Genomic DNA, 14543 nt, shown 5'->3' with positions numbered 1-14543 from the left:
ATGCCTAGAAAAAGGCTTTTGTTGAGGCTTTTTTTTTTTTTTTTTTTTTTTTTTTTTTGTCTGTTCCTGTTGGTATTTCAGGGTTGCTGGCTTTTACAGTTGCAAATCTAAGATATATGAGTCAATATCAGAGACCTCATCACCATATTATCTTCAGATCCCAAGGTCCCCAAGCTCTCTGCCTTCTCTCTACCCTTTAGAATCTCCTTGTGGTTGTTTTACATACGCAGTTTCTAATTGTGCTTGGAAGGAGGACTAGAGAAAAGCATGCCTACTCTATCTTCCAAGAAGCAGAAATGTCAGGGTGTTCATTATATACTTAATAAGGTGAAGAGAGAGATTTTTCTCGATGTCTCAGTAAAATCACACCTTCCTAAAACTGTATAATCCCTCATTAAATTTGACCCACTCTATCTTTTATCTTTTATAGATCTGAGTATAAGTGTAAAAGCAACGAGCATGTTCCCAATGTGACCCCCACAACATACAACATTCAAAGTTTTAATGATGATAAATCAAATGTCCAAAATATGCAACACTTTGCAGTTAACCAGCTACACATGTAAATGTTTCCCAGACTTTACAATGTAAGAACCAAACATTTTCAGATAATGTTATGTTCCATTACCTTATAATTACAAATTATTAGATTAGAAACATGTGCTTTCTCACCAATGCTATCCACAGACAGATTGTATAGAAACACAGCAGTAAGCCACACCCTTCCCCCAGATAAGATTCCTTTCTGAGGAAGAGACTCTGGGGCTGGAGGAGCTCAAAGGGCTGCAGCAAAGCTGAGTGCTGAACGCTGAAACTGAGACAGTGCCTCTGTGCTAAGGCCCCCTTGTGGCAAATGTCGCAAATGTGTGATGGTTGGTTTTGTGTCAACTTATCTGGGCTACAGTACCAAGGTTAGTCAAACATTACTTTGGATGTTTTTGGGGTTTCTTCTTTTTTTTTCTTAAATTATTTTATTATTATTAGTTTCAGGTGTATAAAACAACGTAATGATTAGACATTTATGCTCCCTCACAAAGTGATAACCCTCTCCCAGTCTATTATATAGCTGTTACTATACCATTGAACAGTTCACCAAGTTTACTATTTCTAAGTGCTGAAAAGGATGTGTGAAAAAGTTAGACGAGAACGACCTGAACTTTTCGCCAACAATTCATGGCTCTTGCATCACAATGCACCAGCTCACAGGGCACTGTCTGTGAGGGAGTTTTTAGCCAGTAAACAAATAACTGTATTCGAACACCCTCCCTACTCACCTGACCTGGCCCCCAATGACTTCTTTCTTTACCTGAAGATAAAGGAAATATTGAAAGGAAGACATTTTGATGACATTCAGGACATCAAAGGTAATACGATGAGAGCTCTGATGGCCATTCCAGAGAAAGAGTTCCAAAATTGTTTTGAAGGGTGAACTAGGCACTGGCGTCGGTGCATAGATTTCCAAGGGGAGTACTTCGAAGGTGACTGTAATAATGACATTCAGCAATGAGGGATGCAGCACTTTTTCTAGAATGAGTTCGCGAACTTAATTGCCAGAACTTTGTGTGTGTGTGTGTGTGTGTGTGTGTGTGTGTGTGTGTGTGTGTGTGTATTTAATTATAGTTGATATTTGAGATTATTCTACAGTAGCTTCAGGTGTATAGTGCAGTGGTCAGGCATCTACACAATAGATTAAATGATTCCCCTGATAAGTCCAGTATCCATCTGGCACCCTACGTAATCTATACAACATTATTCATTTTATTTCCCATACTACATTTTACATCCCTGTGACTATTTTGTGACTACCAATTTGTACTTTCTAATCCCTTCACCTTCTCCCCATTCAGCACCCTTCCTCCCATCTAGCATCCATCAATTTTTTCTCTGTATCTCTGAGTCTATTTCTGTTTTTTGTTTTTTGATTTTGCTCATTTATTATGTTCTTTAGATTCCACATATAAGTGAGATCATATGGTATTTGTCTTTGTCAGTCTGATTTATTTTACTTAACATAATGTTCTCTAGGTCCATCCATGTTTTTGCAAATGGTAAGATTTCATTCTTTTTAATGTTAGAGTAATACACCATTGTATAAATGTACCACAATTTCTTTATCCAATTGTCTATTGATGGGCATTTTGGTTGTTTCCATGTCTTGGCAACTGTGAATAGTGCTGCAATAAACATAGAGGTGCATATATTTTTCCAAATTAGTGTTTTAGATTTCTGTGGGTTTTTTTTAAGTGAGGTTGACATTTAAATCAGTGAGCTTTGAGTAAAGTAGATTGCCCTTCCCATTGTGGGTAGGCCTCGTTCAATCAGTTTAAAGCCTGAACAGAACAAAGATCAACCTCCCCTGAGCAGAAGGAATTCTGTAACAGATGGCCTTTGGACTAAAACTGCAACTCGTCCCTGGGTCTCCAGCCTGCAGACCCCCTGTATTCGTTTTTGGATTTGCCAGGTTCCACACTTGTGTGAGCCAATTCCTTGAAACCACCCCTCCACACACACACATACACACATACAAACACATACACATGTGTGCACACAAACATCTTGTTTGTTGTATTTCTCTGGAGAACACTGATATAGTCAGTTACTGTGAAAGCCTGGGAGAAGCTCCCTTGGTCATTCCCAGTAGCTGCTACACTGCCCAGGGAGCCTGAGGAGCCATGTGATTTCTGATTTTGTCCAACAATAATCACAGAATGCTGTGCCCAGCTGAGTTTGTTTCATCCTTCCTGTGGAGATGCTACTTTCTTTTTCTGTCTCTGGGAAGAAATGTGGACACTTCTTTTAACTTTCAATGTTGATAACTGCTGGCAGGGAAAGTTGCTAGGAGCACAGGACTGGAGTCCCACCAGCCCCAGCTCCATTAGGTGTGATGTGGAGCCAGCCTCAGATTCCAATCCATAAAATGAGCATCAGCATTCCTATCTGTCTTTCTCTATAGGATCCTATGAGAGTCAAATGATACGTTGAATGTGGAAATTATTAAGTAATTGCAAAATTAGTACTTCTCACAGCATGACCTTTAGACAAGCCGTGTAAGAATTACCTTAAATATGCATTACAGATAAAACTCCCTGGGCCTCATCCCAGACCCAGGAAAATCAGAATCTCTAGGAATAAGACCTTAACTATACTTTCCTAAAAGAATCCACAAATTATTTTTATGTAAAATTAAATTTGAGAACCATGAGTCCTAGATTTGCAAATATAAGGGATTACTCCTTATATCTTAATACAGTGGAAACATCCAAGTGTCAGCAAGCAGCAGTGACAACAGCCAAACCAATGGGAACCACAGTGCTGCTGATGTATGCATTATTTTTCTGATGTACCCAAAAGATCCCAAGGGAAAAGGCATCATCCATGATATGTATTAAGCCATGATACGTATTAGCTGTTCTCTCTCTCATTTGTTTATTTGTTGATTGAGTGGTTCATTCATTCAGTCATACGAAATGTATCAGGAAAGGCATTGCGGCAAGTGTTAGGGAACATGATGGGGTCCTACATCCCAGTTAGATGAACTGAAATGAGAACATAGCTCCTGCTTTATCGTAGTGCCACCTGTGAACTAACTGCATTGTGATAAATTCTACCCATAAGAGCAACTCACTCTGCCTGGAAGCACCTCAGTCTTTTATAGGGGAAGTGTGTGAACCCCCTCCAAGAGGCGGCAGGAGTTTCCCAAGTGAAAATGCAATGAGGTTGGGTGGGGGGAGAATCCCTGAGTCTGTGACAGTATTTGCCTCTGTGACCTGGACAAGTTCTTATGCACACAGTATGGACCTGTGGCTGTGCCTCTATGCACCTGTGTGTGTGCTGATGTGGCAAGGTGCCACCTGCACGTGCGTGTCTATGTCACACTCACACATTTGCCTACCTTCTCATGTGGTCTGTGCACACGTAGAATAGTGAACACTTACTGAGCATTTACTCTGTGTCAAGCACTATTTTCTATCTGCTCTGCATGCCGTCTCATTTAATCCTCACAACAGCTCTATGAAGTTGGGTCTACTATCATTTGCCAGATTAGGAAACTTCGACACGGAAACTTTAAACAACTTGCGATTGGTCACTTCTTATCGGTGGAGCTGAATTTTTAACCCAGGCAGTCTGGCTTCCAAGTGCAATCCCTGGTTACTGTTGTGTGTGTGTGTGTGTGTGTGTGTGTGTGTGTGTGTGTTCTGTGCACAATACACATGAATAAACAGAGGCATTTATATTCAGGTATGAATATGTCTTACTCCCAAAACAACTGGCCTCAATGGTTGCTGCAGCTCCTCTTTAAAAAGTCAGTTCCCACTACAGAAATATTGTCTTTGCCTGGAGACTTGGATGAGCCCTTTCAAAGTGTCCTGCTTTGAAAGGAGAGCTATCAATTCCCTGACCCTCCTAATCTGCCAGCACTGGTTGGCATTAATAGAAAAGAGTTCTCACAGCTGTAAGATCCTTGAAAACGATGTTTTCAGCATCTCTAACAAAGCTGCTTCACCACAGGAAATTTTAGCTTGGACATAGAATTGTGCGTCTATTAATTGAGAACTAGATGCTGAGAGCTTTAAAATGCACCACTGACGTGACAAAGCCCTTTTTACTTCTATTGTCTCCTCTAATCATTTCCTCTTCTTGTCTTCATTTTTCTTTCAGAAGTTGAAAGGATTTCTTAATAGCCTGTCACTTTAGGGAGCAGTTGTGACCATCTATTGTGAGCAGTAGGGAAAAACCTTCAACTAGATAAGTCAGAGAGAGGTATTTAAGTGAAAATAAAATGTTTCACAGATGAAGACAAGAAGATAGTCTGTTCCATTTTCTCCAAAAGAAACATAAAATTCAGATGTCTGCACACCATCATGCCCCACAAGTTAAGAGCATGGCCTCCATAATCTATAGCAGTAATTCAGGTCATTGATGCTGTAAAGGTGGAATTGAAAACAGAAGTCAGAGCTTGCAATGCAGCATAGCTCACAAATTTTGCTGTATAGCTGCTTTATAGTTTTCCCCTGAAATTATCTTCTGTCCTTCCAAATTTCAAATTGTTTGCACTATAACTTATTCTAAACAGGACGATAAAACCATGCTTGTATAAAAGTGGACTATCTGTCTAAAAGCGGTGTTTCAGTCCTTGACCTCATCTCTAGGCCAGGATGGCAAGCCCGTGACCCTCTCCTGCTACACTCACGGCCAGCAGCATTAAGCCACCACAGCCCAATTTCCCTCCTGGATGTTATCAGGCATTTCCTCAACAAATATTCCAGAAAGCCACGACCACTTAATTAATATTAGCACTTCCACCAATTAAGCTAAAAAATATTGCAGTGTAAGAAACTATCCCAAAACTCAGTTGGAGAAGGCAGGACTTCTGAGTGGCAATGTAACTGGTGAAAATTAACTTAAAAGTCTTTGGAAATTATCCCAAGGACGTATAGCAAGTGGAGAAAATTCATTCAAGAAAATCAACTGAGTGACGTTATCAAAAGAGCAGCGTGAGGTGAGCCCCTGGAAATCTCCCCTGGAATTTAGAACAAATTGACAATTATAACGCTACAAAAGACTCCCTGCGCAGCAGATAGGCAAGACGAAGAGGCCCACTACTGAACTCACCTAAAGGTGGGCAAGTTGCGCAACTAGGGGAGGAGGAAAGGGAGAAGTGGGGAGACGGGACCGCAGGGGTGCAGGATGCAGACGTAGCTCAGTGCTCCGAACTCGCTGCATCCTGGAACTACCGCAGCTGTGGGAGAGGGAAGAACTCGGACTGCTAGGGCTCCGCTTATGGCCCACAGGGCTGAGGGGGCAGCATATAACACAGCTGAACCCAATGCTCACAGCAGAGACCTTGAAGCAAAGTCTGAGGGAAGAAGCTGAAAATGGTGGTTTCAGCCCTCACTGCTGCAGAGAATAGAAGCCTTAGGCACTGAGACTAGCCTCCCCCTCCTCACACTCTGTTGTGCCAGAGGCCCTGCTCGCTCCACCATTTGTCATGCGGGAGACCCTGTTCACTGGCTATTTATCGTGGGAGGCAGCCTGCAGGGTCTCTGGTCCCGCTCCCCACATAAGAACGCAGGATATGGCTAGGCCAAAAAAGAACACCCACGGAGCCTTAGGTAGGGGAGTCATACCACTATAGTCTTACTGGAGGCTGGGTTCATATGACCTGCAACCTGCCATCCGCTTCTCTGCCAACTGACCGACTGACTCCCCAACCAACGCAGCTGCGGCAGTTATACCAGTGGCTAATCAGCTAACTGGTTACAGCTGACGGCCAACTAGCCACAGCTGACCGCCATCTACTACCTGAGCCAGCATCTTTCCACGTGAGACTGAGAGCCTGGAAACTACTCTCTGGGACTCTGTCCCCACACCCTCCCAGAGCTCACACCACCCCCACCTGCCCAGTGCTAGAAACAGAACAGTAGCAGTGTCAGATCAAAAGAAAAGAATATTTGCAGTTCTGAGAACTGCGGTCCACAGGCACAGATTCACAGCCCAACTAGTTCTGGCAAAGGGGAGGGAGCTGTGGAAGCAGGACTGGCTATAGTGATGGTCGTTGCCATTGCTCTGGGCCACATCTCACAACTCACACTGCCTGTCATGCCGGACGTCATGTGGGGTCTCTGGTCCCGCTCCCCACATAAGAATGCAGGATATATAGTGAGGCCAAAAAGGACCACCCCTGGTGTGGGGACAGAGTCCCAGAGAGCAGTTTCCAGGCTCTCGGCCTCACATGGAAAGGTGCTGGCTCAGGTAGTACATGGCCCTCAGCTATGGCTAGTTGGCCATCAGCTGTAACCAGTTAGCCAATTAGCCAGTGATATAACTGCTGCAGCTGCACTGGTTGGTCATTCGGTTGGTTGGCAGGCAGAGAAGCCGACAGCAGGTTGCAGATTGTGTGGATCAAGCCTCCAGTGAAACTATAGTGCCTCTATTAAGACTATAGTGATATGACTCCCCTATCTATGGCTCCGTGAGTGTTCCCTTTTGGCCTAGCCATATCCTGCATTCTTATCTGGGGAGCAGGACAGGAGACCCCTCCTGACACCCTGCATGACAGATGGCGCAGCGAGCAGGGTCTCCTGCAAAACACACGGAGCCACAGATAGTGAGTCATACCACTATATTCTCGCTGGCGCCTGGGTTGCAGATACAGGAAGCAGGAGCCACACTATCCACAAGCCACCATCCACTTGTCTCTGCCAAGGAATCTCAGTTGCTAACTGCAATCCGCCTCTGTGCAATCTGCAATCCACACTCCACCACCTGCTAGCTTGGCCACGGCAGTTATATCAGTGGCTAATGGCTAACCGGTAACAGCTGATAGCCAGCTAGCCACACCTGAGGGCCATCTATTACCCAAGCCAGCACCTTTCCATGTGAGGTTGAGTGCCTGGAAACTGCTCTCTAGGACTCTGTTCCCACACCACCCCAGTCCCCACCTATCTGGGTAGATCCCTGCAGGAGTAAACAGAACTGCTGAAACGGACTTTGAATCTGAAGCAGGAAGAGCTTTAGAACTCCAAAAGTTCTCTGCATCCCAACATGGATGTGGGGCCCTTTGACCCAAGGGAACTGTTAATAGAGAAAAAGCCCGCCTTCCAGGGAATACACTCATTGTGTGAGAAGCTGGAATAATGCAAAGAATACAGAACACTGCAGTGTGAGAGAGGAAAAAAAGGCAGCAGTCAGAGAGAAAATAAAACATTCTACCAACATGTATAGGAAAACAAGAGAAAGACCTCTTCCTATCAACCTGTTGCAAAACCCACTCCTGTAGATGTCTAGGAAGAGAAATAATAAGTCATTAACTGCCAAGAATAACCAAGGCAACAAGACAGCTCAGAAAGAAAGTGAAAAGTCTCCAGAAAACAAACTTAAAGAAATGGAAATATGTGACTTAAATGATAGAGAATTCAAGATTGCAGTTCTGAAAAAAACTCAACAAGATGCAAGAAAACACAGACAGGCAGTTTAATGAACTGAGAAACACAATCAAAGAACATTAAAATTTTACCAAAGAGATGGAAATTTTAAAAAAGAACCAAACAGAATTTCTGGAGATTAAGAACAATAGAAGAAATGAAGAATGAAATAGCCAGCTTAGGTAGTAGAGTTGACCAGATGGACAAAATGGAAATTTCATAATGGTGAAGGGGACTATACAACAAGAAGACATAAAGGTCATCAATATTTATGCCCCCAATCAGGGAGCACCGAAATACACCAAGCAACTACTAACAGAACTAAAGGGAGAAATTGACCAAAACACAATTACACTAGGGGACTTAAATACATCATTGACAGCTGTGGATAGATCATCCAAACAGAAAATAAATAATGAAATAGTAGCCCTAAATGACACATTAGATGAAATGGACATAATTGACATTTATAGAGCACTTCATCCTAAAACATCAGACTATACATTCTTTTCTAGTGTACATGGAACACTCTCAAAGATAGACCTTATATTGGGACATAAAATCAGCCTCAGCAAATTTAAGAAGATTGAAATCATACCATACCAAGCATATTCTCTGATCACAAGGCTTTGACACTGGATATCAACTGCAAAAAGAAAGCTGGAAAAACCACAAATACATGGAGATTAAACAACATACTTTTAAAAAATGACCGGGTCAAAGAAGAAATTAGAGGAGAGATCAAAAGATACATAGAAACAAATGACAATGAAAATACATCTGTCTCACAGGGTGTCATGCAAGGTCTCAGCTCCCTCTCCCCACAGAAGAACACAGGGAAAAATCATAGAATACCATCACACAGAAATAATAGACAACAACAAAAAGGCAAAGAAACAATGGAGACACAGTCTTTCCAGAAAACTAAAGATAGAATGATAGGAAATCCTCACATATCAATAATCACCCTAAATGTAAATGGACTGAACTCACCAATAAAAAGCCACAGAGTAGCAGATTGGATCAAAAAACTAAACCCAAAAAGGAACAGCTACAGAGCCATAGGTAGGGGAGTCATACCACTATGGTCTCACTGGAGGCTGGATTCACAGACGTGCAACCTGCTGTCCGCTTTTCTGCCAACCGAATGATTCTCTGACTTCCCTCGATTCTGCTCGACTCCCCAGCGTAGCCGTGGCAGTTATATTAGTGGCCAATAGCTCAATGGTTACAGCTGACGGCCAACTAGCCACAGCTGACAGCCATCTACTGCCCAAGCCAGCACCCCTCCATGTGAGGCCGAGAGCCTGGAAACTGCTCTCTGGGGCTCTGTTCCCACAACATCCTACCAAAATTTTGGGGATGCAGCAAAAGCAGTTTTAAGAGGGAAATTTATATCATTACAGGTCTATCTCAAGAAACAAGAAAAATCCCAAATAAATAACCTAACATTACACCTTAAAGAACTAGAAAAAAAGAACAAATGACACCCAAGGTCAGCAGAAGAAAGGAAATAATAAAAAACAGAGCAGAACTGAATGAAACAGAGAACAAAAGGACAATAGAAAAAATTAATGTGACAAAGAGCTTGTTCTTTGAAAACATTAACAAAATTGACAAACACTTGGCTAGACTCACTAAGATAAAAAGAAAGAAGACACTAATAAACATAATCAGAAATGAAAACGGGAAAGTTATTACGGATGCCACAGAAATACAAAGGATCATCCAAGAATACTATGAAGGACTCTATGCCACCCAATTCAATAACCTAGAAGAAATGGACAAGTTCTTAGAAACATATAGCCTTCCTACGCTGAACCATGAAGAACTGGAAAATCTAAATAGACCGATCACCAGTAAGGAAATTGAATCAGTCATCCAAAATCTTCCCCAAAGCAAAAGTGTGGGAACAGATGGCTTCACTAGTGAATTCCACCAAACCTTCAAAGAGGATCTAATACCAATCCTGATCAAACTCTTCCAAAAAATTGAAGAGACAGTACTCCCTGACTCATTTTATGAGGCAAACATTACCCTGATACCAAAACCTGATAAGGACAGCACAAAAAAAACCAACTGCAGACTAATATCTCTGATTAATACAGATGCAAAAATCCTAAGCAAAATTCTAGCAAATCGAATACAACAATGCATTAAAAAGATTATTCATCACGACCAAGTGGGCTTCATCCCAGGGGCACAAGGATGGTTCAACACATGCAAATCCATCAATGTGATACATCACATAAACAAAATAAAGGACAAAAATCATATCAGTATATCAATTGATGCAGAAAAAGCATTTGACAAGATACAACATCCATTTATGATTAAAACACTTAATAAAATAGGTGTAGAAGGAAAATACCTTAACATAATAAAGGCTATATATGACAAACCCTCAGCTAATATCATAATTAACGGTGAAAACCTGAAGCGATTTGCTCTCCGTTTAGGAACACGACAGGGCTGTCCCCTATCACCTCTGCTTTTCAACATAGTGTTGGAAGTCCTTGCCAGAGCAATCAGGCAAGAGAATGAAATAAAAGGCATCCAAATTGGGAATGAAGAAACTAAATTGTCACTCTTTGCAGATGACATGATGCTATATATAGAAAACCCTAAAGACTCCACCAAAAAGCTATTTCAAACAATCAACGAATACAATAAAGTTGCCAGCTATAAAACCAACGTACAAAAGTCCATTGCATTCTTATATAATAACAATGAAATCTCAGAAAAAGATATTAAAAAAAAAATTCCTTTAGCAATTGCAGCAAAAAGAATAAAATACCTAGGAATAAACTTAACCAAGGATGTGAAGGACCTATATGCTGAAAACTATAAGACATTTTTGAAACAAATTGAAGAAGACACAAAGAAATGGAAAGACATTCCGTGCTCATGAATTGGAAGAATCAACATAGTTAAAATGGCAGTATTACCTAAAGCAATATACAGATTTAACGCAATCCCCATTAAAATCCCAATGGCATTTTTTTAAAGAAATAGAACAAAAATCATCAGATTTGTTTTGGAAGCACAAAAGGCCCCGAATAGCCAAAGCAATCTTAAGAAAAAAGAACAATGCTGGAGGTTTCACACTCCCTGACTTTTGCTTGTACTACAGGGCAACAATAGTCAAAACAGCATGGTATTGGCAGAAAAACAGACACATAGACCAATGGAATAGAATTGAGAACTCTGATATAACCCACATAAATATGGACAGATAAGTTTTGACAAAGAAGCAAAAAACATACAATGGAGAAAAGACAGCCTCTTCAATAAATAGTGCTGGAAGAATTGGAAAGCCACATGCAAAAAATGAAACTGGATTTCTATCTGTCACCATGTACCAAAATTAATTCAAAAAGGATCAAAGACTTAAGCATAAGACCTGAAACAATAAATTGCATAGAAGAAAACATAAGTACTAAACTTATGGACCTTGGGTTCAAAGAGCATCTTATGAATTTGACTCCAAAGGCAAGGGAAGTAAAAGCTAAAATAAATGAATGGGACTGTATCGAACTTAAAAGCGTCTGCACAGCAAAAGAAACCATCGACAAAATAAAGAGGCAACCAAGTGAATGGGAGAAGATTTTTGCAAACAGTGCCTCCGATAAGGGGCTAATATCCAAAATATTCATGGAACTCATGTAACTTAAGAAGAAAAAAAACAAACAACCCAATTGAAAAATGGGCAAACAACCTGAAGAGGCATTTCTCCAAAGAGGACATACAAATGGCAAATAGACATATGAAAAAATGCTCGACATCACTAATCATCAGAGAAATGCAAATAAAAACCACAATGAGATATCACCTCACACCGGTTAAGAATGGCTATCATCAACAAGACAAATAGTAACAAGTGTTGGAGAGGCTGTGGAGAAAAAGGACCCCTCATACACTGTTGGTGGGAATGCAGACTGGTGCAGCCATTATGGAAGGCAGTGTGGAGGTTCCTCAAAAAATTACCAATAGAATTACCATATGACCCAACAATCCCTCTCCTGGGTATCTACCCCAAAAATCTGAAAACATTTATTCATGTAGACAAGTGTGCTCCAATGTTCGTTGCAGCTTTATTTATGGTGGCTAAGACCTGGAAACAACCAAAATGTCCTTCAATAGATGAATGGATAAAGAAGTTGTGTTATATATACACAGTGGAATACTATTCGGTGGTAAGAAAAGATGATATAGGAATATTTGTGACAACATGGATGGATTTTGCGATTACAATGCTAAGCGAAATAAGTCAGACAGGAAAAGCAGAGAACCATATGATTTCACTGATATGTAGTATATGAACCAAAAACAACAAAAGAACAAGACAAACAAATGAGAAACAAAAACTCATAGACTCGGACAATAGTTTAGTGGTTACCAGGAGTAAGGGGGAGGGGCGTGGTGGATGAGGGTAAAGGGGATAAAATATGTGGTGATGGAAAGAGAACTGATTCTGGGTGGTGAACACACAATGGGATTTATAGATGATATAATACAGAATTTTACATCTGAAATCTATGTAACTTTACTAACAATTGTCACCCTAATAAACTTTAATTAGAAAAAAAAAGCAGTTATTAGAATACAAAAAGAAAAAGAAAATCAACTGAGTCTCTGTAAGGACAGTGAGAGTCTGTTGGCATTTGATCCACGACCTTCATCATCCCCCACATCACAGGACCTCTATTCTGAATGTGTGTTGCCAAGAAGATGGGGGCTTTGTCTGCCCTCAGCCTTGAGTCTAGGGCTATAATTTCATGCTTCTAAAAGGGTAGGCTCCTGGAGTTTCTCATATGTCCAGCTGTGTAATGCTAAATTTCTATTCCAGGCTGGTGTCAGGGACAGGACTGGTTACCTCTAATCCCACTCAGTCCCACTCACAGGATGCAGATTCTATTGCAGTCATGGCAGGCTGAGAATAGTGGAGTCTTGATTGCTCCCATCTAAGCTCATTCATAGGATAGAAATTCCAGACCAACAGGGTGAAGCCGAGAAGACCAGGGGTCACCAATCACCCCAGCAGTACTCACTCATATATAACGGTGTCACTCCAACAAAAGTAGGTCCCCACCACCAACGATAGTGCAATGATGCAGGACTTCTGCCTAACAGAAATGGCCATGCATAAGGATGAAAAGCTCAGCAGATCTTTCTGAGATGACTGACTTTATTTGGAACCAAGAGTGGAGGACTCAATATCTGAGAGCATTGTTGAAGACAATGGGGACCATGGTGGTGAACAATCATGAGGTTGGTAGCTCTGGAATCACACTCAGCCTGGGTGACATGAAGGTTATGTGCAATGCACTAGGCTGCAACCCACTCAGGAGCAGTCAGAGCAGGACATCGGGGAGACTTAGAAGCATCCCTGAAGCTGCATACAGACTCATCAACACAGCAGGAGCCACCCAGCACAAGGGGCTTAATACAGCATCTGACCAAACACAGATGGAACAGGAAGTCAGGCTTAAAAATAATATTACCCCAGGCAGTCTGGGAGACAGTGTGCATATTCAAGACTGCCTGTCAGGATGGAACAGAAAGAAAATCTCCAAATTACTAGTCCCTGGATAACTGTGGGACCAAAAATGTATACTCTCTATGCTGTGATAATAGGTTCCAACACACACACACACACACACACACACACACACACACACACACCAAATATTATAGAATAAAAATATAATGGACAAAGGAGCTTGAACAAAATTTGACTAGTAAGTGGTTTATCTGGCTCAGGGGAGGATCTAGGAAGCTGGGTTAAAAGGTAAAATCAAGGAGAAAATCTAAGCAGGGAACAAAGGCTGTGCAATGCAGGGGAAATAAATTTCTCAGAATTAGTTCAGCCAAGTCACTAAGCAAAGGAGCAAGTAGCAAAGCGAACAACAACAGCATATCTTGAGAGGAAGGATAGAATCAGTATCCATAATTCCTGTACAGTGTTACCTAAAATACCCAATTTTGAAGAAAAAAAAAGACATGTAAAGATAAATGAACATAATCTTTGCACACAAAAATAAGCAGGAAATAGATATTGTCTTTGATGGGCCCAAATTGTGAACTTAGAAGAAAGAGGCTTCTTCATTGCAGCATTACTGGTAATAGCCACGATATGGAAGCAAGCTAAATATCCATCAGTAGATGAATGGATAAAGAAGATGTCACACACACACACACACACACACACACACACTCACACACAAAATGGGATATTACTCAGCAATAAAAAAAGAATGAAATCTTGCCATTTGCAACAACATGGTTGGCTATAGAGGCTATTCTGCTAAATGAAATAAGTCAGACAAAGAAAGACAAAGGCCATATGATTTTACTTATATGTGGAATCTAAAAAAAAGAAGAAAAGAAAAGAAAAAGCAAAGCAAATGAATAAACAAAGAAAAACAGAAACAGACACATAGATATAAAGAACAAACTGATGGTTGCCAAAGGGGAGAGGGTGGTAGGATGGGAATAAAATATAAAAAAATAAATTATTTTGTAAAATGGCCAAAAGATAAAATAATAAAAGATAGATGGACAGTGATGTTCTTAACTCATAGCTCTAGCTGTGTGAGCTGAAGCAATTTCCCAAAA

The sequence above is a fragment of the Rhinolophus sinicus genome, linkage group LG16 (assembly GCF_036562045.2).
Source record: "Rhinolophus sinicus isolate RSC01 linkage group LG16, ASM3656204v1, whole genome shotgun sequence".
NCBI lineage: Eukaryota > Metazoa > Chordata > Mammalia > Chiroptera > Rhinolophidae > Rhinolophus > Rhinolophus sinicus.
This window is presented reverse-complemented; position numbering follows the sequence as displayed.